We start from the raw sequence: 27388 nt of genomic DNA on the forward strand, positions 1-27388 counted from the left end.
TTGGTGTGTGTGTGTGTGTGTTTGTTTGAGAAGCTGTGGGGTGAGCTCGTCAGGGAGATGGAAGATAATCTCCAACCCCCCTCTTTTCCTCCCTTTCCTGTCTTCCTGAGACCACTGTCTCCACGCAGCGTTGCTCCTATCCATCCCTACGCAATACACACACACACACCCAAATGCACACACACACACACACACACACACACACGGCCACAGATAGGTGGGCTTAACAACCACAGTTTTCTGACCGAGACTCAAGCTTCTAGCCAAACATGCCAACTTGTAAGGAAGCCTAGACCAGGTGAAGGTAATCATTAACACAGCCTGCTGTCTGTTTGCTTTTCGTTGCCTTGTCGCTGGGCTGGCTACAGTGTCCGACAGCCCTGTGTGTCATCACAAACTCCATGCGCCTCCCACTCCACATTTTTTATCAGCTTAACAAGGCCTATTTCCATCATGTAGTTCACAGTTGGTTCTGTCTGTTGTTAATTGAACCGTTGAACTCCCTTCTTCTACTTTAGCCCACCGAAAGACACCCGTTGTTTTTGAAATTGGAAAAGTTGACAGAGCTCCATTGTAAGACTTTTGTGAATACTGGTTTCAAGGTCAGTTGAAGCGAATGCGTGAGTTGGGAGTTTCAGGACCTCCAGTATGTGGGAGGGCGGGGGTTTTCAGGGTCAGAACCTAAGTGGTTCTTGAAAAATGGAATTAAACCACACCAAACCAAGCCTCTACTGCCAGGGTGACTCTTTTGAGGTACACAAGCCCATGCTAATACAGTCCTCCACTGTATATAATGTATAAACCAAATGTTTATAGTGCATTCGGAAAGTATTCAGACTCCTTGACTTTTTTTCACATTTTGTTATGTTACAGCCTTATTCTGAAATAGATTCAATTGTTTTTTCCCCTCATCTATCTACAAACAATACCACATAATGACAAAGCAAAAACAGTTTTTAGAAATGTTTGCAAATCTATAAAAAAAAAAATGTAATATCACATTTACATAAGTATTCAGACCCTAACTCAGTACTTTGTTGAAGCAACTTTGTCAGCGATTCCAGCCTCAAGTCTTCTTGGGTATGACGCTACAAGCTTGGCAAACCCGTAGTTGGGGAGTTTCTAACATTCTTCTCTGCAGATCCTCTCAAGCTCTGTCAGGTTGGATGGGGAGCGTTGCTGCCCAGCTATTTTCAGGTCTCTCCAGAGATGTTCGATCAGGTTGAAGCCTGGGCTTTGGCTGGGCCACTCAAGGACATTCAGAGACTTGTCCCGAAGTCACTGCTGTGTTGTCTTGGCTGTAGGGGTCTGAATACTTTCCGAATGCACAGTAACTACCTTATGCTCTGTTGATTGGATGGCCTGGTTTCCTTTTGTTGGCTGTTGCTGCCTCTCCCTGGGTGTGCTGTGTTTCACCTCAGCTTTACATCTGGCAGTGTGGAGCGCTGTTGTGAGGCAGCACCTTTAGAGAGAGGGAGAGAGATAGAGAGACTTTCTATACTACAAATAGATGATATGTGTACTATATGTGAATGTATGGTTTAGTACAAGGAAGAGAGAAACTATTGTTTTTAAGAGCAGAAGGGGAGGTAGTGGGTGGTTACATGTCAAAGAGCGGCTATATCAAGGAGAGAGAGAGAGAGAGAGAGAGAGAGAGAGAGGGGGAGAGAGAGAGAGAGGGGGAGAGAGAGAGAGAGAGAGAGTGGGGGAGAGAGAGAGAGAGAGAGGGGGGAGAGAGAGAGAGGGAGAGAGAGAGAGAGAGAAGGGGGTGGGGAAAGGGAGAGAGAGGGAGAGAGAGAGAGAGAGATGTGTACTATATGTGAATGTATGGTTTAGTACAAGGAAGAGAGAGACTATTGTTTTTAAGAGTAGAAGGGGAGGTAGTGGGTGGTTACATGTCAAAGAGTGGCTCTATCAAGGAGAGAGAGAGAGAGAGAGAGAGAGAGAGAGAGAGAGAGAGAGAGAGGAGAGAGAGAGAGAGAGAGAGAGAGAGAGAGAGAGAGAGAGAGAGAGGCTGGAGTAGGTCGGCGGGAAGAGTGGGGGGGAGTGTCAGAGCTTGTCTGCCGGAGCTGTGTTGTGTTTGGTGCGTGAGCGCTAGCTGATCCATCAACGTGCGAAAGGGACCTCGCTGAGCGTTCATCCCCAGCCTCGATCCCCCTCAACTCCCCCAGAGCCCTTCCAGAAACCTCCCTAGGCTGTAAGGAGGACCCAGGCTTGAGCACGTGCTGCCAGGTAAGACACAGAGTATGGAGGCTCTCCGCTGAGAGAGATACTTTACAGAGAACAGATCGTGAAAGCACTTAGCGGTGCCTGTGTAGACTCGGGAGGTGATTCCTTAGACATGATGATCTTAATAGAATGGATGTGGCTTGCAAGGGGAGAGGTGAAAGGTGTTGTTTCTCATCTGTGTCTGTGAGTGTGTCAGTGTGTGTTTGTGCACGTCAGCTGTCGCGGGTCACAGGGCATATGTAACCTGATTGGAACTTTGATGTGAGAGCAGTCAGTTTGTTTCTGACTCTAGCTCCTCTTTAATGGCAGATGTCAAGGGATACCTCAATACATCAATACCTCCATTTACAGAAGAAAAAAACAAAATAGGAAAAGGAGGTTTTTGATTTGGATCCCTTTTACTAAATTGGCTGCTTAATAGCTGTTGTTTCTGTTGTTTTCTGATGTATTTCATTGCTCTCTTTTCCTCACGAATGTGGCGAAGTGCTTGTTAGATATTGTCATCATCTCAGGAGTTTTTCTCAGAACACGAATAAAGGATTACTGTATGTATTTTCTCACCTCACCCCTGCTGAAAGACTGGCATGCCGTCTTTCTCCCATTCCACGAAAGCCGACAGCAAATGGCTCTGTGTTTGTGAATGCACGATATATGTGTGTGTGTGAGTGAATGCATGTGTGTCTGTGTGTTTGCATTTGTGTGTGTATATGCATCTGGGTGTGTGCGTGGTTGTGTGTGACCCGGCTGGACATGGTGGCAGAGTTGAAAGCATCCGTGGCATTAGTGAAAGGCTGAGATGAGCGGAGTCCCGCTGGTGTTGAGCTGGGCTTCAGATACAGCGCTGGAACTGGGAGGGAGGGAGTGCAGGATATTCAGTGTGGAGCAGCAGAGCCTCTGTCCCCATACGAGACAAAAGACTGATTCTGCTGACTGAATGATGAATGATTATCAATCACCAAAGAGGAAAATGGGGTTAAAAATATGGGGATAAAATACAAACAGGGACATTAAAAACCCACAGCATACACCAGAACAGAATAGCTTCTCAGTGAGAATCAGCTTTCCTGATATTAAAGGGTAGGATCTATTTTTTTACAGGCAAGATGGATGAGTAGAGTTATTATCATCTAGCCTACCCTCCACATAGGTACCCCCCTTCCCATGGACTGATGGAAGACAGTCGGATGGAGAAAGTCATATTAAAATCATTGTGCCTCCTCTCTCTCTCTTCCCTCTCTCTCCCCTCTCTCTTCCCTCTCTCCCCTCTCTCTTCCCTCTCTCCTCTCTCTCTCCCCTCTCTCCTCTCTCTCTCCCCTCTCCCCTCTCTCTCCCCCCTCTCTCTCCATCCTTCTCCCAAGTCTTTATTTCAGATGAATTGACCAGTCCTCTTTCCACCCCTCCATTCCTTTCCCTCTACTATAAATAGGTCAAACCCAGAGCACAGATCCAGTGGAACGGTGATTAACATTCACAGTTGTTCTCTCATTTAGAAACATGAAAGAGTGGAAGGTTGTCTCATTGTGGAGCTTCAAACGTCTCCTCTCCATTTCCTTCCATTGTCCTCAGCTGGTGTAATCCATGAAAGCCAATGCACGGCCAGTTCTTTTTTTTACACATGAATCAAACCTGTCGGATTTCAATTTAATTTCACCTCTTTGCGCCAGGTATTTTTTTTGTCTCTCCTGGAGGCCAATCTAGCATATTCACATCCTCTGTAACAAGCTGGCCTTTGGAAAATGGATTTGCACTTCCAACAGGGGTCAAGGCAGGCTGAACAATGGACCATGGCTGTACACTCTGGTCTTGTTCAGAGTTATTGTTACTGTTCATTTTCATAGAAATGTTCAATTAAGAGATATTCAGCTCTCATCTGGTTCATTTTGAATGGGACAATGTTTAGTGATAGACTGGTGGACACTTACTGTTTTATACAACAGGTTCCTTGGTTTGTGTGGAACGTTCCTCAATGGATTCTGTTCCAGAATTGTAGTTTCAGCATGTATGAGCAATACAATGAGATCAGTAAACAGACAGACAGGCTGTGTGTGGTGTGTGTGGTGTGCACGTGCATGCTCGCTCACATGTTTGTTCATGTCTTTGCATCAATAACTAATGAGCTTCTCTCTGGCGCTCTCACTCAGTTCATACAGTGTTTTTGTTTATCTAGCAGCTCTTCCAGTTAAGTAAATATGTTTGCCTCTGACAAGCAAACGGTAAAGTAGGAGGAGCGTGTGACCTTCATGCAACCTTGTAGTGACATTGGGGGTGTGTCTGGGTTATTTAGTGGTGGCAGAAGAGTATATTTAATGTATTGTGTCATAAATATAACAAAACAGGGCAATAGAGAATGGGAGGGGGAGAGAGAGAGAACGAGAGAGACGGACAAAGAGAGAATGACAATTCTAGAGAAAGCAAGAGAAGGTAGGAAGAAATAAGGTGAATCAGAGAGTGTCACGGAAGAGGCCTGTTTAGACAATAGACCTGTGTGTGTTTGTGTGTGTGTGTTTGTGTGCGTGCGTGCATACGCTCTGACCAGTGTACTACTCTCCCTACTACTTTCCACTCTGCTGGACTTTGTCCTTCCTCTGTGACTCACCACCTCAACACCCACTCTGACTGTCTATCCATCCTTACTGCAGGGAGGACAGAACTCAACCTCGCCAAACGCACAGGGTGATGTCTTCGGTCACATTGGTGGTTGCTCTCTCATGAAGCAGTGATCAGAAGATTTATTCACAGAATACACTACTTTATTCTTAGGATGGAATTGGATATGAATAGAGATTGATTGTGTGGTTTTCAATAAGTTGGGGTAACTAATGGTAGTTTAAGAATTGGGCACATGACAGCCCCAAAGCAAACAAGGCATGAAGGCGCCTGCCTGTCGAGAGCTGGGCTCATTTAGACACACCCAAGCAGCATGGCCAAACAGCTCCCTGCAGCCAGCAGCCAGTTAGATTCAGCACCCCCTCTCTTTGGACAGTTCCTTTTGGTTTAGACACAGCAGTGCTGGCAGTTTCAACAGCCTATATCATCGGACAGCGCTGCCTGCTCAGACACAGCAGTGCTGGGGGTTTCAGCACCCCTCCTCTCCTGGACAGGGCCAATCAGTTCAGCTGCATATTAGAGAGGTGAGAAAGAGGGGTGAGAGATTTCAGCACCACCTTCTCTACACTGCAACAGCCAGTCAGTGGACTGCAAGGTGACAGTGGATTGGCAGGAGAGAGGTGCTAAAGAGATGTACACCTACCCCCATGCCAGTGGGCTGAATTGTGTGTGTGTGTGCGTGTGCATATGCATGCGTGCTTGACCTGAAGCTGCTTCACAAAAAAATGGGTTATGTATAGCAAGCGCATTCTACCAATTGACAAGATAACAAAATACATTTCGCAAATCTATTCTTAGAGTGGTAGTATCAGCTAATCTTTTTCCAGTGCTGGAGCTTTTGACGTTACCCCACAGATTAGGTTTTGACCCTCTGACGAACTGGGAGCCACGTCAGTTAATGTTTTTATCCTGAGAATTATGAGAATCCCTTGTTCCTGAACGTTGGATTCATGTCTGGGATATGTTTGCACAAGAGGTCATCCAAACATTGGGTAATGGCTTCAGCTGCTGGTATGTTTGGCTAGAGTGAGATTATGGTTTTGATACGGAGCTTTTTCGCTTCTCTGGGCAGTGGATGTTTTATCAGGAAGAAGTTAGCCACATGCTTTCCACATGTTAGTGTGTCATCCCACACACACACACACACACACACACACACACACACACACACACACACACACACACACACACACACACACACACACACACACACACACACACACACACACACACACACACACACACAGACACACACACACACACACACACACACAAATGCCCCATTTCACAGTCCCAATCAATGTCATTAATCCTTGCTGTCTGTATTAAAGATTCACCTTATTGATTTCAATGCAGATTTTTTAAATGTACCTACCTACGACACATGCAAGCCACAGTATCATTCTGATTTATAGAGCCATTTAAAGCCTACCAGTACTATTCATATGTTTTCACTCATTCAATGTGTGGGTTGTTTGAATTTTTAGCGTGTCTTGTAACTTCCGTTAAATAAAGAGTATTTGACAGCTGTGGATTTGGATCAGTGTGAGCGACATGACTCTGTGAAAAAAAAGGCAACAGTACATGAAAACAGATGATTTCTATTTGCCCTAATAGACGAAAGATGCTTTGAAACATCTCCCTAAGCTTTGGTGATATGGTCGGTGGGACCGCGCATGGAACCATTGTAGATAGCAGCCGCACGGAATTCCTCTGGCCGTGGAATATCATCCCAATATCCCAGAGGGGTAAACGTCTCGCCCCTGGCCTGGTTATCACACACTACCAGCACCACACCCCTCTCTCTGGGCTTTACCCCTTCTACACATGTCCCCTAATTGAGACAACATGGGGAAGCCAACCAGGGTTATTTGTATGTTGGAATTAGCATAATTGAATAGGCATGAGTTAAGTGTGTTCCAGTGGTGTGTTAATAACATGGTCAGGGCAACTGAGGCAGGCAAGCACGTGTCACTGTGTTTGTTCAGCTCAATGCTGCTCCAGCAGGGGCATCCATCCGTTCACTCTTTCTCTCTTTCTTGTCCTCTTTTTCCCTCTCCTTCCCTCCCTCTATCCCTCCTGCTGTCCCTGTGCAGTGGAGGTGAATGGGGTCATTTTTCACTCTCCCGAGGACGCCCTTGTTTGTGATAGCTAGCTGGGTGAAGCCAGAGAACTGGGCCTGTGTGTTAACGTCGAGGTTCGCAGCGCTGCCGTGTGGACTTGGCGCCCCGTGTGGGGACCGACTGGCCCCAGGGATTCAGACAGACAGTCGCTGGACTCCAGCCAGTGGTTCATTTCCCCTGTGTGTCACACAGATGTGCACGGTGAGAAGTGACATCCTGGCCCTATTGCCTTACCTAGTAGCCCCATCTCCCAGCTCTGACCATTTTAAAAGGTTCTGTCTTTGTAGTTTCTTTCTACCCAGAGTCCACTGGTAAACCCCCACTCAGGTGCAGCTATAGCCAGTGTATGTACTATATGTCAGCCAGCTGCATAAAAGCAGAAGAAAGTCAGAGGGGGCAGGGAGGTGAACTGGAGTGAAAGCGAGGGTATGATGAGAGGGAGGGAGGGAGGGGTAGAAAGAGAGAGTATGACGGTAGGATAGTGGGGGGGGGGGGGGGGGGGGGGGGTTTCCATCCCTGCTGTCGTCCTTGTTTCTGGGTTTGTGTGAATCAGTGGTCTGACTGCTGCTGCTCGAGCTGTTTCCTCTCCCTCTGTGTCTGAGTGATCAGGTTCCACTCTGGGCAGAAAAACCCTGTCTGATTCTGCACAGTGGGACAGCTCTCCGGCCTTAAGACAACACTCAGACTAGCAGTAGCAGTAGTAGCAGTAGTCAGTGGCGGTCAGTGCCGGTCAGTGCCAGTATTTTTATCCCTGTTTTGTTTGCTTCTGTTTAAGAAACGTTTTTCAACTGAATCGGCGGAATGAATACACCCCTGATCATAGCAGCCACGTTGTATTCATTCTAGTCTCTATGCATTCTCCTCCTATCACGTTTCACTTCATTTGTGGACTTCAATGAACAACACATCAGCTGTTTGTGACCAGGCGAAAAAACCTTTCCAAGCCAAACCACGTCATAACCGCTACACACAGCCTACATCTTTGTTACCATATGAGCTAAAGTAACGTCATAGTCAACATAGCTAATATAACTAATGTGTTAGTAAACCCACTACAATCATGCAGTAACTTTACAGTGTATAGTCAGTAAGCAGTTACACCGGTGGCAACACATTAATAAAACCAAAAGCTTACCTTGATGTGGAAGAATTCCAGTGTTGTGTTGGATAATCATAGCCAGCTAACTAACATAGCACCCCTCTGTTTGAGCAGGGTGTTTGAGTAACCAAACTAGCCAGCTGCATTTTCTAGCTAAGTAAGTGAGGGTGAAAAAAATGACAACCTCTCTCCCTCTCTCTCTCTTGCTTCTCCTTAATTTTTGAAGAAATTAATTTGTTGAAAACTGTTAAACTATTGTCTTTCTCTCTCTTTGAGTCAACTACTCACCACATTCAATGCACTGCAGTGCTAGCTAGCTGTAGCTCATGCTCTCAGTACTAGATTAATTCTCTGAACCTTTGATTGGGTGGACAACATGTCAGTTCATTCTGCAAGAGCTCTGATAGGTTGGAAGACATCCTCCGGAAGTTGTCATAATTTCTGTGTAAGTCAATGGAAGGGGGTGAGAACTTAGAGCCTCCTAGGTTTTGTTTTGAAGTCAATGTACCAAGAGGAGGACGGAAGCTAGCTGTCCTCCGGCTACACCATAGTGCCACCCTACAGAGTGCTATTGAGGCTACTGTAGATCTTCATTGCAAAACTGTTTGTTTAATTCAATTATTTGGTGACATTTGAATTATTTAGTATAGGTTTTCAATTTTTACCATTTTTATTTTTATAAAATTCCCTACGGAGTATGGTCCTCCACTTCCTCCACTGGTAGTAGTAGTGGTGGAGGTGGTCGTGGTGGTAGTAGTAGAAGTTGTAGTAGTAGTTTGTTGTATTAGTAGTACTTGTGGTCATAGTACAGTAGTTGTTGTAGTAGTAGTTGTTGTTTAGTTGTAGTTGTAGTAGTAGGTGTATCAGTAGTTGTTGCTGTAGTGGTGGTAGTAGTAGTAGCAGTAGTAATAGTTGTAATAGTATTATTATTATTAGTTGTAGTAGTTGTAATTGTAGTAGTGCCTGACTAGGGGGATAGTATGGATCACCTTATTGCTTCTGTATATTTGGGATACTACTGCTAAATATACTCTCCTGTGAACAGCACCATTTGTGTATTTAAGATCATTCATCTCATACAACTGAGGTCCTTCTGTTTGACACTGTCACTTTAATTGATTAGCCTCCTCCAGAAACCAAGGTAAATTTTGTTAGCTCTTCTCTGCTCCCTCCTCCTATGAGATGGGGGTATTGATGACACCTTGACTGAGGCCCCTTCTTGCCACTAGATAATGATGGAGGTTCAACATTTCCCCACAGTGCTGCTTTACATTCACAAGGGTGATAGACAACCAACTCAGGCTTGTATCCTCTCCCAGTAAAAAGCAGCTTACTTAATATCACAGCAGTGTCGTTCTGTCCAAAAAAAGATTCTGATGGATTGAGATCTCAACATGGATCTCCGGTATTGGTTTTTAGTGGGGGAAACAGGTGTTATCTGGAATTGTTAAAAAAAAATCCACCAGGAGCAGGGTAGATTGTGTTAAATGGAGAGTAATTACTTCTCTTAGCCGGCCATTGGAGAGGCCTTATCAACATACCAGCAAGGTCCGATCTGCGAGACACAGATCCCCATTAGAGGTGAAATGCAGCAGCACAGTCTCTCTCTCTCTCCCTCTCTCTCTCTCTCTCTCTCTCTCTCTCTCTCTCTCTCTCTCTCTCTCTCTCTCTCACACACACACACGCTTTCTTTTTTTTAAATCTCTACCCTTACCTCTCTATCTTGTACACACACACAGTCTTTCCGTCTAATCTTTTGACATATCGGCTCATTTTTACCTCATTTGCAAGGCTGTCAATGAAAAAACTCACCATCAAAGGTAAATCCGGCATCAGGGGGAACTTTCGGTGCCCCATTGTAATACTTTTCTTAAACGAGCTGAACTGAATTGAGCATGGGCAATTACATTAACTTCTCTCTCTCTCTCACCTCCTCCCTGCTAGGACGGCTGCTTGGAGCTGGGGAGAGGAGGGTGTAGAGGGGTGCGGAGGGGTGCGCGTGCAATCTTCATGATTAACGCCAGGAGATACGTTCCATGTATTATTCATCTTTCGTCACCTCCGCTGAACGGAGGCTGGCAAATGTTCGGGGGCACATTGTTCCTGAAAAAGTAAGCCAAATTAGTGCATCGATAACATCAACTCTCAGGCAAAGGCTCTCTCTCCTATTCCTTCGAATGTGGTGAAGGAGCTCCTCTCTGGTTGTGGAAAGCCTCCAACGCCCCCGAGACTGTTTGTGAACAGATAGTAAAGATAAAGTCATAGCTGCCAGGAAGTCTTGTTACAAACCTGAGGGAGCTCATCTTACTCTGGCTAAGCAACCCTAATAGGTTCAATATCTGGACTATTCCCATTGAAACCCTACCTATTCAAGGTGGTGTGGGACAACTGAGTGAATATCTTTTCTATGCCGTTTCTTTATGGTTAACTCATTCTAAGTATACTATTTGAGTATTACAAAGATTAGTGTATGCACGCACACGCACACGCACACGCACGCACACACATACACATACACACACACACACACACACACACACACACACACACACACACACACACACACACACACACACACACACACACATACACACACACACACACACACACACACACACACACACACACACACACACACACACACACATCACCCTGGTAAATTGAAATTCAATCCAAGACCCCTTTGGAAAACAGCCAATATTGTTTTAGCCCCACAGCTGATAATAGCCTCTTTCTCTGTCTCTCTGCCGTAGCTGTCAGTATAAATAACTCCTCTACCTCCTGATATGATAAACCCTTTGGAGAAATGATTTACTCAGGATGCAAAGGGAGTGGCAAACACACACTAAAAATAAGATACTGGATTATGATGGTCCGGTTGTTCTTCTTGAATGATCTGTATGCAAACTACGTCTGCCACCCACACTTAATATTTAATTATGTTGATTTATATTCAACATTTGCATTTTTTCCAGATCCCTTACATCAGTTGCTAATGGTCTGACCCACGCATTCAGAGTCATGGATAGATGCCTGTGTCCTTGAATGGCTAATGGATGTTACATAACCTCAAGGTCACAGGTCATAGACGGGCGTCCATCTTCACCTGTTTAATTAAATATCACTCAGGAGTTTGTTGTGTTATTGTAATGGCCGATTCCACACCAGATTCACAATGACTAAACGTAATGTACAGTCTGTTCATTCACAGAAGGCAGGCTTTATTATAAGACATGTCACTATGTGAGAGCTTTGCTATGGATCTTTTGAAACCATGAAGCAGACACAGTAAGTTGACATGCTGTCTCTAGACTAGAATCAATGACACAACAATACGAAAAGATCACATGAGGCTGCTGAGGGGAGGACGGCTCAAAATAATGGCTGAAACGGAGCACACGGAATGGCATCAAACACCTAGAAACCATGTGTTTGATGTATTTGATACCATTCCACCCATTCCACTCCAGCCATTACCACAAGCCCGTCCTCCTCAATTAAGGTGCCACCAACCTCCTGTGGACTAGATATATGAAGTTACATGAATAATTTACAAAAACTCCTTCCTACCATTTTGCGACCCATCATTGCAACACGGGTTGATATATTAAACCAATACACCCAAGCCATTCAGAATAACTATGAGGTCACCCTGGTACATCACTCTGTAATTGGAAACAAAATTAGATGTCATTCACATTGTTCTTAAACCTTTTCTCTGTATGAGAGGTTGTCTGGTATTGCACATGCGCACGCACGCACGCACGCACGCACGCACGCACGCACGCACGCACGCACGCACACACACACACACACACACACACACACACACACAGAGGCTTAGCTCCTTGTCTGTGAGATGAATGGCACCCTAGGGACCTGCTTGGACCCCCCTTGACTGGCCCAGGTCCACCCAGCTCAGTGAAACTCTCTGGGCCCCACTCCCTCCACCCTCCATCCCCCCAGCCGTCAATCCAGCTATCCATGTTAAGCCTGAGTGGCACTAAAGAGGAAAGCACCCCTCCCTTTTCTCCCCTCTCCTTCCCAATCTGAGCACCGCTGGCATAAAAATCAAGCACAACATCCAACCTCTCCACCCATACCTACCCTCTAACTCAGCTCCCTGCTGTGTGTGTGTGTGTGCGTGCGTGCGTCACCAGTGTCACACAAAAAAGTGCAGAGTGAAGAAGCCTCCTCAGTATGTTTTTATACAAACATCAGACGCTACAGTGATAGCAGTCGCACGTTACATTGCCACAAGCAATTAGCTCCAGTATTGTGTTGTTATTGTGGATGAGAAAGAGGATAAGAGTCTATGTAGATTTATGGATGGCATTTCTATTAAGTACATGACTCACCCTGCCAGTGTTACAGGGTTATTTAGCTGTAGCTCCTGAGCTTTTAAGATGTAAATCATGAATATCCGCAATGAAACATTGGCTTTAACAACATTGTATTGATACGGACGTTATGTATGAAGTGCGTCACGTTCTGGTTGCACATTATTGTTGCACTGATGTGCCATCAACTGTACATGCACTCTCTGTATCGATGTGATCCAGCTGTAGCATGAATTATGGCACGGCATGTTTATTTTTAGGGTCTTTGTTGTCTGCTTGCAGTGGGCGTATTGTGTGCCGGTGTGTGTGTAGTACGCTGTAGGACCTCAGTCATGTCCCACGCAGACAGGGGGAGGAGTCACGTTCCACCGCCACACGACATAGTGCTCACAGGGAGTGTCAGACCGCCCTCTACAAACCACCACTGAATTATCGAACCAGACGTCTCCCCAGCCCAGCCACAACGGTGCTTGGGATGCTTTTGCTAGGAGCTGCTGAAGTTGATGATGGTTGACCACAATTAGAATATATTATGCCATTAAATCCATTTGCGGGTGTTACCATGTTTCCCTTGGAATGTGGGTGAATCAGAGAGCAGTGTGTACGTTCTGTAGCGGATGTTTTCATTTGCCTTCAGTAGAGTTCTGTTAAATGCACAGCTAAAACTGAGGAGCTCCACGTCGTCTGTTTAAATTCATGAAAGCTTTCTAAGGTTGTTGAGAGGACAGGGACGTAGAATGGAACAGCTTGGCCAGTCAGACACATGCCGGTACTTATAATTAGAGATTTTTAACAGCACTTAATGAAGTCCCCAGACACTTTTAAATTAAAAGCAACATTGTTTTGTTTGGGATTTGCTGAAAGAGAGAGAGAGAGAGAGAGAGAGAGAGAGAACAAAAGACTGAGGGAGGGAGAGGTGAAAAGGACACAGGAACAAAGAGGCTGGAAGGAAACAAAGTTGCCACTCTCCAGGAGGGGCGGTAATAAAATAAGCTGTACAGCAGCGTGTGTTCAGTCTGCTCACAGATGGCCGTCCTCCTCTCCACCGTCTCTGCCTAGTGGAAAGCATTCCAACCGCTCCCAGCATTTATCTCCTCCTCACAGCCATGCCACAGGGAGCTGGCGCTGCCTCCCCCCTCTCTATCCTCCCTCCATCCTCTGGGAGAAGTGTCCCCTGCTAGCCCCAGCCAGCTACTCCTCCGTCTGGGAGGGAGAGTCTCTCCGAGACCCCCTTACACTCCCCCAGACTCCCCCGCTGCCGGCTTATCTCTCCAGACAATGTTGACGGATCTGGTTTAGTCAACGTTTAAAATGTCTTCTCCTCGCAGTCAAGTGGAACTTTTGCACGGCCTCTCATCTGCAAGTTTACTCACATGGTATAGGTGAAAGTGCTCACTTTCCGTCCCTTTATTTTCAAATAATAAAAGTTTGTGTTCGCCCTGGTTTATTTCGTATTCTTTACCCCAAGGTGACAAGGATAGGTTCTTGACCCCAAGGTGACAAGGACAGATTCTGGATCCCAAGGTGACAAGGATAGGTTCTGGATCCCAAGGTGACAAGGATAGGTTCTGGATCCCAAGGTGACAAGGATAGGTTCTTGACCCCAAGGTGACAAGACAGATTCTGGAACCCAAGGTGACAAGGATAGGTTCTGGAACCCAAGGTGACAAGGATAGGTTCTTGACCCCAAGGTGACAAGGACAGATTCTGGATCCCAAGGTGACAAGGATAGGTTCTGGATCCCAAGGTGACAAGGATAGGTTCTGGATCCCAAGGTGACAAGGATAGGTTCTTGACCCCAAGGTGACAAGACAGATTCTGGAACCCAAGGTGACAAGGATAGGTTCTGGAACCCAAGGTGACAAGGATAGGTTCTTGACCCCAAGGTGACAAGGATAGGTTCTGGATCCCAAGGTGACAAGGATAGGTTCTGGTCCCAAGGTGACAAGGATAGGTTCTGGATCCCAAGGTGACAAGGATAGGTTCTTGACCCCAAGGTGACAAGGACAGATTCTGGAACCCAAGGTGACAAGGATAGGTTATGGATCCCAAGGTGACAAGGATAGGTTCTGGATCCCAAGGTGACAAGGATAGGTTCTTGACCCCAAGGTGACAAGGACAGATTCTGGAACCCAAGGTGACAAGGATAGGTTCTGGATCCCAAGGTGACAAGGATAGGTTCTGGAAACCAAGGTGACAAGGATAGGTTCTGGAACCCAAGGTAAGAAGGATAGTGTCACGCCCTGACCATAGTTTACTTTGTATTTTCTATGTTTTGATTGGTCAGGGTGTGATCTGAGTGGGTATTCTATGTTTCATGTCTTGTTTGTCTATTTCTATGTTCAGCCTGATATGGTTCTCAGTCAGAGGCAGGTGTTCGTCATTGTCTCTGATTGGGAACCATATTTAGGTAGCCTGGGTTTCACTGTGTGTTTGTGGGTGATTGTTCCTGTCTATGTGTTTTTCACCAGATAGGCTGTTTTAGGTTTTTGTTACGTTCATCACGTTCTTTATTTTGTAGTGTTTGCATTGATTCGTGTTTTACGTTTGTTCATTAAAACATGGATCGCAATCTACACGCTGCATTTTGGTCCGACTCTCCTTCTCACGAAGAAAATCGTTACAGAATCACCCACCACCAACGGACCAAGCAGCGTGTCAACAGGCAGGAGCAGCGCGAGGAGAAGCGCAATAAGGATTTCTGGACATGGGAGGAAATCCTCGACGGGAGAGGACCCTGGGCTAAACCAGGGGAGTGTAGCCGCACTAAGGTGCAGCGGGAGAAGAAACAACAGGAACAGCCCAAGGAGGAGTACAGTATGGAGTATACTACTTGGGAGGAGATCGACAGGTGGGCGGCCGACCCAGGGAGAGTGCCGGAGCCCGCCTGGGATTCGCTGGAGCAGTGCGAGGAAGGTTACCGTAGAATGGAGGCGGTGAAAGCAGAGAGGCGCTGGTATGAGAAGGCAGCACGGCGACGCGGATGGAAGCCTGAGAGGCAGCCCCAAAAATTTCTTGGGGGGGGGCTAACAGGGAGTATGGCTATGCCAGGTAGGAGACCTGGGCAGACTCCCTGTGCTTACCGGGGGGCTAGAGAGACCGGACAGGCACCGTGTTATGCAGTGGTGCGCACGGTGTCTCCAGTGCGGGTGCATAGCCCGGTGCGGTATATTCCAGCTCCGCGTGTCTGCCGGGCTAGATTGAGCGTCGAGCCTAATGCCATGAAGCCGGCTCTACGCAGCTGGTCCCCAGTGCGTCTCCTTGGGCCGGTTTACATGGCACCAGCCTTGCGCTCGGTGTCTCCGGTTCGCCTGCATAGTCCAGTGCGGGCTATTCCACCTCGCTGCACTGGCAGGGCGACCGTGAGCATTCAACCAGGTAAGGTTGGGCAGGCTCGGTGCTCAAGAGCTCCAGTGCGCCTGCACGGTCCGGTTTTTCCAGTACCACCTCCACACCCCAGCCCTCCGGTAGCAGCTCCCCGCACCAGGCTTCCTGTGCGTGTCCTCGGCCCAGTACCACCAGTGCCAGCACCACGCATCAGGCCTACAGTGCGCCTCGCCTGTCCAGCGCTGTCGGAGCCTTCCTCCTCTCCAGCGCTGTCGGAGTCTCTCACCTGTTCAGCGCTGCCAGAGCCTTCCTCCTCTTCAGCGCTGTTGGAGTCTCCCGCCTGTTTAGCGCTGTTAGAGCCTTCCTTCTCTACAGCGCTGCCGGAGTCTCCCGCCTGTTCAGAACTGCCAGTTAGCATAGAGCTGCCAGTTAGCATAGAGCTGCCAGTTAGCATAGAGCTGCCAGTTAGCATAGAGCTGCCAGTCTGCAAGGAGCTGCCAGTCTGCAAGGAGCTGCCAGTCTGCATAGAGCTGCCAGTCTGCATGGAGCTGCCAGTATGCAAGGAGCCGCCAGAGCTGCCTGTCTGCAGGATGCCGCCAAAGCTGCCAGTCTGCAAGGAGCCGCCAGAGCTGCCAGTCTGCAAGGAGCCGCCAGAGCTGCCAGTTAGCATGGAGCAGCCAGGGCCGCCAGTCAGCATGGAGCAGCCAGGGCCGCCAGTCAGCATGGAGCAGCCAGGGCCGCCAGTCAGCATGGAGCAGCCAGGGCCGCCAGTCAGCATGGAGCAGCCAGTCAGCATGGAGCAGCCAGTCAGCAGGGAGCAGCCAGAGCTGCCAGTCAGCATGGAGCAGTCAGTCAGCATGGAGCAGCCAGAGCTGCCAGTCAGCATGGAGCAGCCAGTCAGCATGGAGCAGCCAGAGCTACCAGTCATCATGGAGCAGCCAGTCAGCATGGATCAGCCAGAGCTGCCAGTCGACCAGACTCTTCCAGATCTGCCAGTCGTCCAGACTCTTCCAGATCTGCCAGTCGTCCAGACTCTTCCAGATCTGCCAGTCGTCCAGACTCTTCCAGATCTGCCAGTCGTCCAGACTCTTCCAGATCTGCCAGTCGTCCAGACTCTTCCAGATCTGCCAGTCGTCCAGACTCTTCCAGATCTGCCAGTCGTCCAGACTCTTCCAGATCTGCCAGTCGTCCAGACTCTTCCAGATCTGCCAGTCGTCCAGACTCTTCCAGATCTGCCAGTCGTCCAGACTCTTCCAGATCTGCCAGTCGTCCAGACTCTTCCAGATCTGCCAGTCGTCCAGACTCTTCCAGATCTGCCAGTCGTCCAGACTCTTCCAGATCTGCCAGTCGACCAGACTCTTCCAGATCTGCCAGTCGTCCAGACTCTTCCAGATCTGCCAGTCGTCCAGACTCTTCCAGATCTGCCAGTCGTCCAGATTCTCCCAGATCTGCCAGTCGTCCAGATTCTCCCAGATCTGCCAGTCGACCAGATTCTCCCAGATCTGCCAGTCGACCAGATTCTCCCAGATCCGCCAGTCGACCAGATTCTCCCAGATCCGCCAGTCGACCAGATTCTCCCAGATCCGCCAGTCGACCAGATTCTCCCAGATCCGCCAGTCGACCAGATTCTCCCAGATCCGCCAGTCGACCAGATTCTCCCAGATCCGCCAGTCGACCAGATTCTCCCAGATCCGCCAGTCGACCAGATTCTCCCAGATCCGCCAGTCGACCAGATTCTCCCAGATCCGCCAGTCGACCAGATTCTCCCAGATCCGCCAGTCGACCAGATTCTCCCAGATCCGCCAGTCGACCAGATTCTCCCAGATCCGCCAGTCGACCAGATTCTCCCAGATCCGCCAGTCGACCAGATTCTCCCAGATCCGCCAGTCGACCAGATTCTCCCAGATCCGCCAGTCGACCAGATTCTCCCAGATCCGCCAGTCGACCAGATTCTTCCAGATCCGCTAGTCGACCAGGATCTGCTGAAACCGCCAGCCAGCCAGGTTCTGGTAGTTTCTACTACCTGCCTGGGCTTCTTCTCAGTGCTGAGCTTCTTCTCAGTGCTGAGCTTCTTCTCAGTGCTGAGCTTCTTCTCAGTGCTGAGCTTCTTCTCAGTGCTGAGCTTCCTCTCAGTGCTGAGCTACCCATCTGTCCCGAGTTACCTCTGTCCCGAGCTGTCCCTCTGTCCCATGTTATCATTGTGGTGGGTAACCTATTTAGGGACGTTTAGGAGGGGGATTAAAACTGTCATGGAGTGGGGTCCACGTCCAGCGCCAGAGCCGCCACCGCGGACAGATGCCCACCCAGACCCTCCCCTATAGGTTCAGGTTTTGCGGCCGGAGTCCGCACCTTGGGGGGGGGGTACTGTCACGCCCTGACCATAGTTTACTTTGTATTTTCTATGTTTTGATTGGTCAGGGTGTGATCTGAGTGGGTATTCTATGTTTCATGTCTTGTTTGTCTATTTCTATGTTCAGCCTGATATGGTTCTCAGTCAGAGGCAGGTGTTCGTCATTGTCTCTGATTGGGAACCATATTTAGGTAGCCTGGGTTTCACTGTGTGTTTGTGGGTGATTGTTCCTGTCTATGTGTTTTTCACCAGATAGGCTGTTTTAGGTTTTTGTTACGTTCATCACGTTCTTTATTTTGTAGTGTTTGCATTGATTCGTGTTTTACGTTTGTTCATTAAAACATGGATCGCAATCTACACGCTGCATTTTGGTCCGACTCTCCTTCTCACGAAGAAAACCGTTACAGATAGGTTCTGGATCCCAAGGTGACAAGGATAGGTTCTGGATCCCAAGGTGACAAGGATAGGTTCTGGATCCCAAGGTGACAAGGATAGATACTTATTGTACTTATTGTAGGACAGTTATTTTGGTGAATATTCTGTCCCGTAGAGATATTCTAATTGAAAAGACCATGGCTGGAGGACAAAGACAGGTGTTAAGCAGGTGTTATGGCTCTGACAGAGTGTGGTTCAGTTTTTGTCTTTCCAGGAGAAGGTGTCAATTGGTCCTGGCAAGGTGGCAGCAGTACCGACACAGGAGACTCAGCCAAGGGCATTTGAAGAAAGGGATAGTAATAAACACCAGGCTATATCTTCCTATGACTGTTCTTAACTTTGAATAATACACCCATTACTATATGTGTTTTTAGTCAATGAGGAAATATCAGCTTCTTAGAACCAGAAGCAGACCAGTACTTGTTGTAACCAATGAAAGTGAAAGAGGAAATTTGTCACACATCTATTTCTAATGGGACAATGAGAGAGGAAAAAAAGGTATTCACGCCATGCAAGATCCTGGGTTGCCATGACGCCCGTTATCCGTGTATGATAATCAGATTCTCACTATAGCTGTGAAAGCACGCTCATTCCAGTCTTTCTGGTTGATCCTCGGAACTATACTATTAATTCACCCCAAGGAATTTGACCCAATGACCTGCTATTTTTATCTGCCCTATCGAGGGAGAGGATCTGCGGGAAGCAGAATGAAAGACTACTGCAGAATGACTACTATGCTACTGTCACGCCCTGACCTTAGAGATCCCTATTATTCTCTATGTTTGGTTAGGTCAGGGTGTGACTCGGGTGGGAAAGTCTGTTTTCTATTTCTTTGTTTTTGGCCGAGTGTGGTTCCCAATCAGAGGCAGCTGTCTATCGTTGTCTCTGATTGGGGATCATATATAGGTTGTCATTTTCCTTTTGGGTTTTGTGGGATCTTGTTTTCTGTTTAGTGTCTGTACCTGACAGAACTGTGCGCTTTCGTTTTCACTTTGGTTGTTTTTGTTTGAGTGTTTTCTGAAAATAAAAATCATAAACACTTTCCTTGCTGCGCTTTGGTCCACTCCTTTCGACGAGAGCCGTTACAGCTACTATGGCAATAAAATGAATGTTGAGCTCTGCACACACCAGCTCTCTGTTGTCTTTGGCACTATGGTATTATTAGAAAAATATAGAAATAGAGTGATAGGATGGTTAAGGATAGAGACAGAAATATGCCCCGTGCCTTAGATGCTGTCTAGGTTGAAGAAACCCAGATGGGATTTGATCTGATAACGTGCTGCTGGAGTTTTATTCAGACACTGTTTATCTGGAAGAACACAGTGAGCGGACACAACATTATGGCCGTCTTCCTTATCATTCCTAATGGCTGTTGTATAGTGGCTGTGAAATATCAAAACCCTGAGTGTACAAAACAACCGTATGTAATACTGTTTCACCAAGCCAGCAGCCAGAAGCCTTTCATTTGTTCCATTTCACCCCAGCTCCCACTTATAGGATGTGACATTATTGCTTTTTCGGACCCCTTTAGACTGCAAAATGACCCTGATTTGGTTGAGATTGGAAAAGGCGGGAAGAAATTTTGTCCGAAGTGCAGCCAGGCTTCGTCTATTACATCTATCTTCTGCGCCTCAGTATGACAACTACAGAGCTTCTCCCCCTGGCCCAAGATAAATGACCTTATTACTGCACAGAGCCATTCAAAATAGGATCATGACAAGCATGGTAAATGTCTTTCCTCTGGAATATACAGACCTGCCAGACAAAGCCTGGGGTATATCGCAGCTCCCCAAGATGACCTTGTCAAACACAAATGAGAGAAAGTGCTGGATACATGGACTATCTGGTCACGTCTAAAGTATCATCTAAACTCCATAGTGTTCTATGTGTGTCTACGAATGTCAACGTTGTCTAGATAGTTCACTTAAATAAACACTGTAAACCCAGGTCAGTTGGCTGTTGATGACACACTTGTTCAGCTTAAAGGGATACTTCGGGATTTTGCCAATGAGGCCCTTTATCTCCTTTCACAGAGTCAGATGAAGTCCTGGATACCATTTGTATGTCTCTGGTTCCATTATGAAGGAAGTTAGAGGCAGTTTCACGAGCCAATGCTAACTACTGTAGCATTAGCGCAATGGCTGGAAGCAATTGGGGGGTTAGTGGGTGTAGTCCATTTACAGGCAGGCTCATTAATTGGGAGACAGATGAGGATAGGTATTTTAATTTTAACACCCATACAGTGCCTTGCAAAAGTATTCATCTTCCTTGGCATTTTTCCTACTTTGTTGCATTACCACCTGTAATTTAAATTGATTTTTATTTGGATTTTATCTAATGGACATACACAAAATAGTCAAAATTGGTGAAGTAAAATGTAAAAAATGACTTGTTTCAAAAAATAAAACATTTAAAAGCGGAGAAGTGGTGCGTGCATATGTATTCACCCCCTTTGCTATGACGCCCCTAAATAAGATCTGGTGCAACCAATTACCTTCAGAAGTCACATGATTAGTTAAATAAAGTCCACCTGTGTGCAATATAAATGTCACATGATCTGTCACATGATCTCAGTATATATACACCTGTTCTGAGAGGCCCCAGAGACTGCAACACCATTAAGCATGGGGCACCGCCAAGCAAGCGGCACCATGAAGATCAAGGAGCTCGCCAAACAGGTCAGGGACAAAGTTGTGCAGAAGTACAGATCAGGGTTGGGTTATAAAAAAATATCCGGAACTTTGAACATCCCACGGAGCGCTATTAAATCCATTATTTAAAAAAATGGAAAGAATGTGGCACCACAACAAACCTGCCATGAAAGGGCTGCCCACCAAAACTCACAGACCAGGCAAGGAGGGCATTAATCAGAGAGGCAACAAAGAGACCAAAGATAACCCTGAAGGAGCTGCAAAGCTCCACAGCGGAGATTGGAGTATCTGTCCATAGAACCACTTTAAGCTGTACACTCCACAGAGCTGGGCTTTATGGAAGAGTGGCCAGAAAAAAAGCCATTGCTTTAAGAAAAAATAAGCAAATACGTTTGGTGTTCACCAAAAGGCATGTGGGAGAGAGACTCCCCAAACATATGGAAGTGGTCAGATGAGACTAAAATGTATATTTTTGGCCATCAAGGAAAACGCTGTGTCTAACACAAACCCAACACCTCTCATTACCTTGAGAATACCATCCCCACAGTGAAAGCATGGTGGTGGCAGCATAATGCTATGGGAATGTTTTTAATCGGCAGGGACTGAGAAACTGGTCAGAATTGAAGGAATGGTGGATGGGGCTAAATACAGGGAAATTCTTGAGGGAAACCCGTTTCAGTCTTCCAGAGATTTGAGACTGGGACAGAGGTTCACCTTCCAGCAAGACAGTGACCCTAAGCATACTGCTAAAGCAACAATCGAGTGGTTTAAGGGGAAACATTTAAATGTCTTGGAATGGCCTAGTCAAAGCCCAGACCTCAATCCAATTGAGAGTATGTGGTATGACTTAAAGATTGCTGTACACCAGCGGAACCCATCCAACTTGAAGGAGCTGCAGCAGTTTTGCCTTGAATAATGGGCAAAAATCCCAGTGGCTAGATGTGCCAAGCTTATAGATACATACCCCAAGAGACTTGCAGCTGTAATTGCTGCAAAAGGTGTCTCTACAAAGTATTGACTTTACGGGGGTGAATAGTTAGCCCTTTTTTGTCTTATTTCTTGTTTGTTTCACACTAAAAAATATTTTGCATTTTCAAAGCAGTAGGCATGTTGTGTAAATCAAATGATACAAACCCCCCAAAATATATTTTAATTCCAGTTTGTAAGGCTACAAAATAGGAAAAAGGCCAAGGGGGGTGAATACTTTTGCAAGCGACTGTAGAATAACTTCTGAATTCAAGCCTGACCATAGTAATATACTTATTCTGTCTTGGATCAGAAGGTTAATTCCAGTTTCAAACCAGTTTTTGTAAGGTACAGCAGCACATTCTCCTCTTGTTAACACCAGTTTATTTGTCTCCTCCCTGTGACAACCCTGGCCAGGTTTAGCCATTTATCTTTCTGACTCTTACTTTTATCTTTGCCCTTCAGATGAGAACCACTCCTCACTTGGTGTTTATGCAACTTGTCAGCACCTGACATCCTGTCACGACTTCCGCCGAAGTTGGTGCCTCTCCTTGTTCGGGCGGCATTCGGTGGTCGACGTCACCGGCTTTCCAGCCTCCACCGATCTACATTTATTTTTCCATTTGTTTTGTCTGTATTGTACTCACCTGGTTTCCATTACGTTGCAATTATTCCCCTATTTAACCCTCTGGAGCCATCATGGTTTTGTGTGTGTTTATTGTTGTAAGTTGTCTTGTTTATGTGATTCTGGGTTTTTGAGTAACGTTACTATCATTACTCATCTCTGTGTCCTGCGCCTGACTCCGCCTTACCCCATCACCTAGACTCTGACACATCCAGCGAGGAGCGCTGACTTCTGTTCCCCTGGGGTCAGTCTGGGATCTGTCTCTACTGCACACTGGAAGGTCAGGCAAGGGTCGAACCGAAGCGCATCCCCGTGCGTTGAGTTATGGGGCCAATCAGGAGGGATATTTACGGAGCACTCAACAGACATCTGGAGGGAGATGACTGATGCATACAACCAGGATGGGCGGGGTCAGGTGGCCAGTCAAGGCAGGAGACAGGAGGATTTGATTAGGAGCAATGTGAATGACCTCAATCTGTCAATTTACAGGAAGTTGATTTGAGTGATACTTACTGTGCGTGAGCTACTGTGCATCATGACGTGATATACTGTGTACAAATGCACCATTTTATCCATATTGAAGGAGGTAGTTAAATACATCCGCTATGTTTGCTATGAATACGGCAGTAAATTAGTGTCAGTGTGCTCCAAGTGAGACACACTGTCCACACTTGCTCCAAAAGAAATCCAGGTATATTCTGGACTCAATAGCATCCCAACTCCACAGTAATAGCTGAAAATAGTCCTTCTATCTTTCCCTTCTTTGTCTCTGAATTCACAGGAAAACCTGTTTGTATTCCAAAGCGTTTCCCCAGTTCAGCAGTCTTTAAAGAGCCCCGGCCTGCATCCCTTTTGAAATACATCTAATATAATTGAGGCTGGGAAGAGCTCTCTCTCTCTCTCTCTCTCTCTCTCTCTCTCTCTCTCTCTCTCTCTCTCTCTCTCTCTCTCTGTCTCTCTCTCTCTCTCTCTCTCTCTCTCTCTCTCTCTGTCTCTCTACCTCTCTGTCTCTGTCACTCTCTCTGTCTCTCTCTCTGACTCCCTGTCTCTGTCTCTCTGTCTCTGTCTCTCTGTCTCTCTCTCTCTCTCTCGTTTGTTAAATGGCCTGGCAATAAACACCTATTTGCGCGAGCCATTCCTGATAACACTCCTGAAGCCATTGGAATGGAATTTTCCACAGCGGGCATAGTTTAACTGAACAGAAAGTTGCATTCCGGTTAGTAATCGGTATTCCGCAAGCTTTTTGGACACTTTTACCTTTGTGACAGGAGCCATTACATGTCTGGGTATTGTGTGAATGATCGCTTTCCCCCGTCCAGTTTCAACCCAGCAGCAGTTTGGGGTTGTAGTGATCTCAGAGAGGGAGCAGTAGTTAGCTGTGACAGGAAGGCCATTTGAAAGCATGGCTGATTTTCCTCCATACTCCCACTTGGGCTGACTAACAGCTTGTTCAGTCAAGGGTTATGAGCCGCAGATGGTTTGAGACAATAAACACAATCAAATATGGGGGTGGAGTTTTTAGAGGCACTATGCCTGAAGCCCTGTCTTCATAGCGATGCACTAACTTCTCAGCGTAACTTCCTATCTGTTCCTTCTTCATTATTTTTTCCCATCGGTTTATTCCTTAGAGAGTGCATTATCTTTGTAACGTTGATTGTTTGTGCCCTCAAGCACTTTAACAGCTCTAGATGACATTTCCATCATAATTCCCCTGATCCATTCACCCTGACACCAGGGTAAACCACAGTCAAATCAAATCAAATGTTTTATTTATTTTTTATAGAGCCCTTCGTTCATCAGCTGATATCTCAAAGTGCTGTACAGAAACCCAGCCTAAAACCCCAAACAGCAAGCAATGCAGGTGTAGAAGCACGGTGGCTGGGAAAAACTCCCTAGAAAGGCCAAAACCTAGGAAGAAACCTGGAGAGGAACCAGGCTATATGGGGTGGCCAGTCCTCTTCTGGCTGTGCCGGGTGGAGATTATAACAGAACATGGCCAAGATGTTCAAATGTTCATAAATGACCAGCATGGTCAAATAATAATAATCACAGGCAGAACAGTTGAAACTGGAGCAGCAGCATGGCCCGGTGTACTGGGGACAGCAAGGAGTCATCATGTCAGGTAGTCCTGAGGCATGGTCCTAGGGCTCAGGTCCTCCGAGAGAGAGAAAGAAAGAGAGAAAGAGAGAATTAGAGAGAGCATACTTAAATTCACACAGGACACCAGATAGGACAGTAGAAGTACGCCAGATATAACAAACTGACCCTAGCCCCCCGACACATAAACTACTGCAGCATAAATACTGGAGGCTGAGACAGGAGGGGTCAGGAGACACTGTGGCCCCATCCGAGGACACCCCCGGACAGGGTCAAACAGTAACTTACTGTAATTTCTAACCCTCCATCCTGATCATTAACAATCCAACCAATGACATCTGGGCCCTGCCCCTCAATATCTAAAGGGTTCAATCAATCACCTATTGAGGAGCTACAGAGGAGCAATGCTTAGCAACAGCTCAGAGTCTAACAGTGAGGTGCAGCCTCTCTCCTTCCTGAGGGAATCACCTCTAACCCATTTCACAGTAATCCTGATTCATTTTGTTTACCCCCTTCGCCAATCAGCATAGAGAATGGCACCTGTAATTGCAGAGGACAGTATTCCAGAAAACTCCATCTTGAAACGCTAGTGCCTTTCCTCTCCAAGAGGTCTGCAACATTTTATATGAGCAGAAACCATATTCTATCTAATAGCATGTATCTGATTGGCCTAATAGCCTTCTTTAACCACCATGTTTGCAGTGTTGGTTCTAATATTACAGTACACGCGCACGCGCACACACACACACACACACACACACACACACACACACACACACACACACACACACACACACACACACACACACACACACACCTACTCCATGTTTTATGTTTTTACGAGTTGAGATTACATTAACTGGTAAGACAATGGTAATAAGTGGGGGATGGGGATTTCAAATAACCAAAATCAACAGACAGAAACATATGCTACATTGCCCCCATAATCGGATAGTGGGGTGGTAGATGCTTAGTCTCCCTTGTGGCTCAGCTCAGGTGCCTACATAGTACATACACCATAGACATACATAATTTACACACAAGTATCTAGATCAGTATCGAATCATCTCCTGGAGCCCTGTCACACTGGCCAAGCTTTGCTTGAGGTCAATTATAGTCATCATCTTCCTAGATGATGTCTAAAGAGGGAGTTTCCAATGTATCATCTCTGTTGTCTCGGTGGTGCTCCTTTGTTTTTGCCCTCGTCACTCATCCCTGTAGAAAAAAGGAGGGAAAACAATGTTTCATTTTGCTCATTGAGACAAAGGTTTTGTAAAGTCTCCTGATTAGCTATCTCCATCTCAGCACAAACACTGAACATAGTGAAAGGAAAACAAGGTAGTTAGTTTCCAGAGTAATCATCATATTGAAGCAGTCGAACATCTCTGTACGAACATCTCTGTATGAGTACTGCATAGGGAACAGGTACAGTGGTATATATCTGCTCTGGTTCAATGAGACGAGATGGTTATGACTCAGTAGGAAATGATCTGGCTCTGTAATCACTGAGCTGGTCACCGCTGATTGTCCTTGTAGCAGCAGTACCACTTTTCCCATTTGACTTAATCACATTCTTCCCATGCCATCTCTTTCCCAGACTCAATAAAACGAGTGGGGATGTTTCAATTGATATTGCAATTGGAAGTCTTTATGACTTTTTGACTGTTATTACTACAAAGACAATGCAGAGGTGTCCATGGACATTGGTGTTAAAGGTTGTATTTCAGCCCAGCTGAAAACCAAAAATAGAGAATCTGAGAATAGATTATTATCATAGAATATTGAGAGACATTTTAATTGGCTGTATGTACAGTGCCTTCGGAAGGTATTCAGACCCCTTGACTTTTTCCACATTTTGTTAGGTTACAGCCTTATTGTAAAATGTACACTACCATTCAAAAGTTTGGGGTCACTTAGAAATGTCCTTGTTTTTGAAAGAAAAGCACATTTTCTGTCCATTTAAAAATAACAACATAAAATTGATCAGAAATACAGTGTAGACCTTGTTCATGTTGTAAATGACTATTGTAGCTGGAAACGGCAGATTTTTTATGGAATATCTACATAGGCTTACAGAGGCCGATTATCAGCAACCATCACTCCTGTGTTCCAATGGCACATTGTGTTAGCTAATCCAAGTTTATCATTTTAAAAGGCTAATTGATCATTAGAAAACCCTTTTGCAATGTTAGCACAGCTGAAAACTGTAGTTCTGATTAAAGAAGCAATAAAACTGGCCTTCTTTAGACTAGTTGAGTATCTGGAGCATCAGCATTTGTGGGATCGATTACAGGCTCGAAATGGCCAGAACAAATACTTTTTTTGTGAAACTCGTCAGTCTAATTCTTGTTCTTAGAAATGAAGGCTATTCCATGCGAGAAAATGCCAAGAAACTGACAATCTCGTACAATGCTGTGTACTACTCCCTTCACAGAAGAGCGCAAACTGTCTCTAACCAGAATAGAAAGAGGAGTGGGAGGCCCCGGTGCACAACTGAGCAAGAGGACAAGTACATTAGAGTGTCTAGCTTCGTTAAATA

At 46.3% G+C, this 27388-nt stretch overlaps 1 protein-coding gene across 4 annotated transcripts in view; it reads left to right on the forward strand.

The window, feature by feature from the left end:
- The window catches only part of LOC110490458 (synaptotagmin-1), a 213885-nt gene that overhangs the window by 107636 nt on the left and 78861 nt on the right, over positions 1–27388 (forward strand). Inside the window, exon 1 of one of the 4 annotated variants that reach the window (XM_036944840.1) lies at positions 2058–2232. The exons of the other annotated variants lie outside the window; for them this stretch is intronic. The gene's annotated coding sequence lies outside the window, so the exon portion shown is untranslated. Of the gene's footprint in view, positions 1–2057; positions 2233–27388 lie in introns of those variants that run through there. 4 annotated transcript variants of the gene reach the window in all.

This window comes from Oncorhynchus mykiss, chromosome 15 (genome assembly GCF_013265735.2).
Source record: "Oncorhynchus mykiss isolate Arlee chromosome 15, USDA_OmykA_1.1, whole genome shotgun sequence".
In the NCBI taxonomy this organism is placed as follows: Eukaryota; Metazoa; Chordata; class Actinopteri; order Salmoniformes; family Salmonidae; genus Oncorhynchus; species Oncorhynchus mykiss.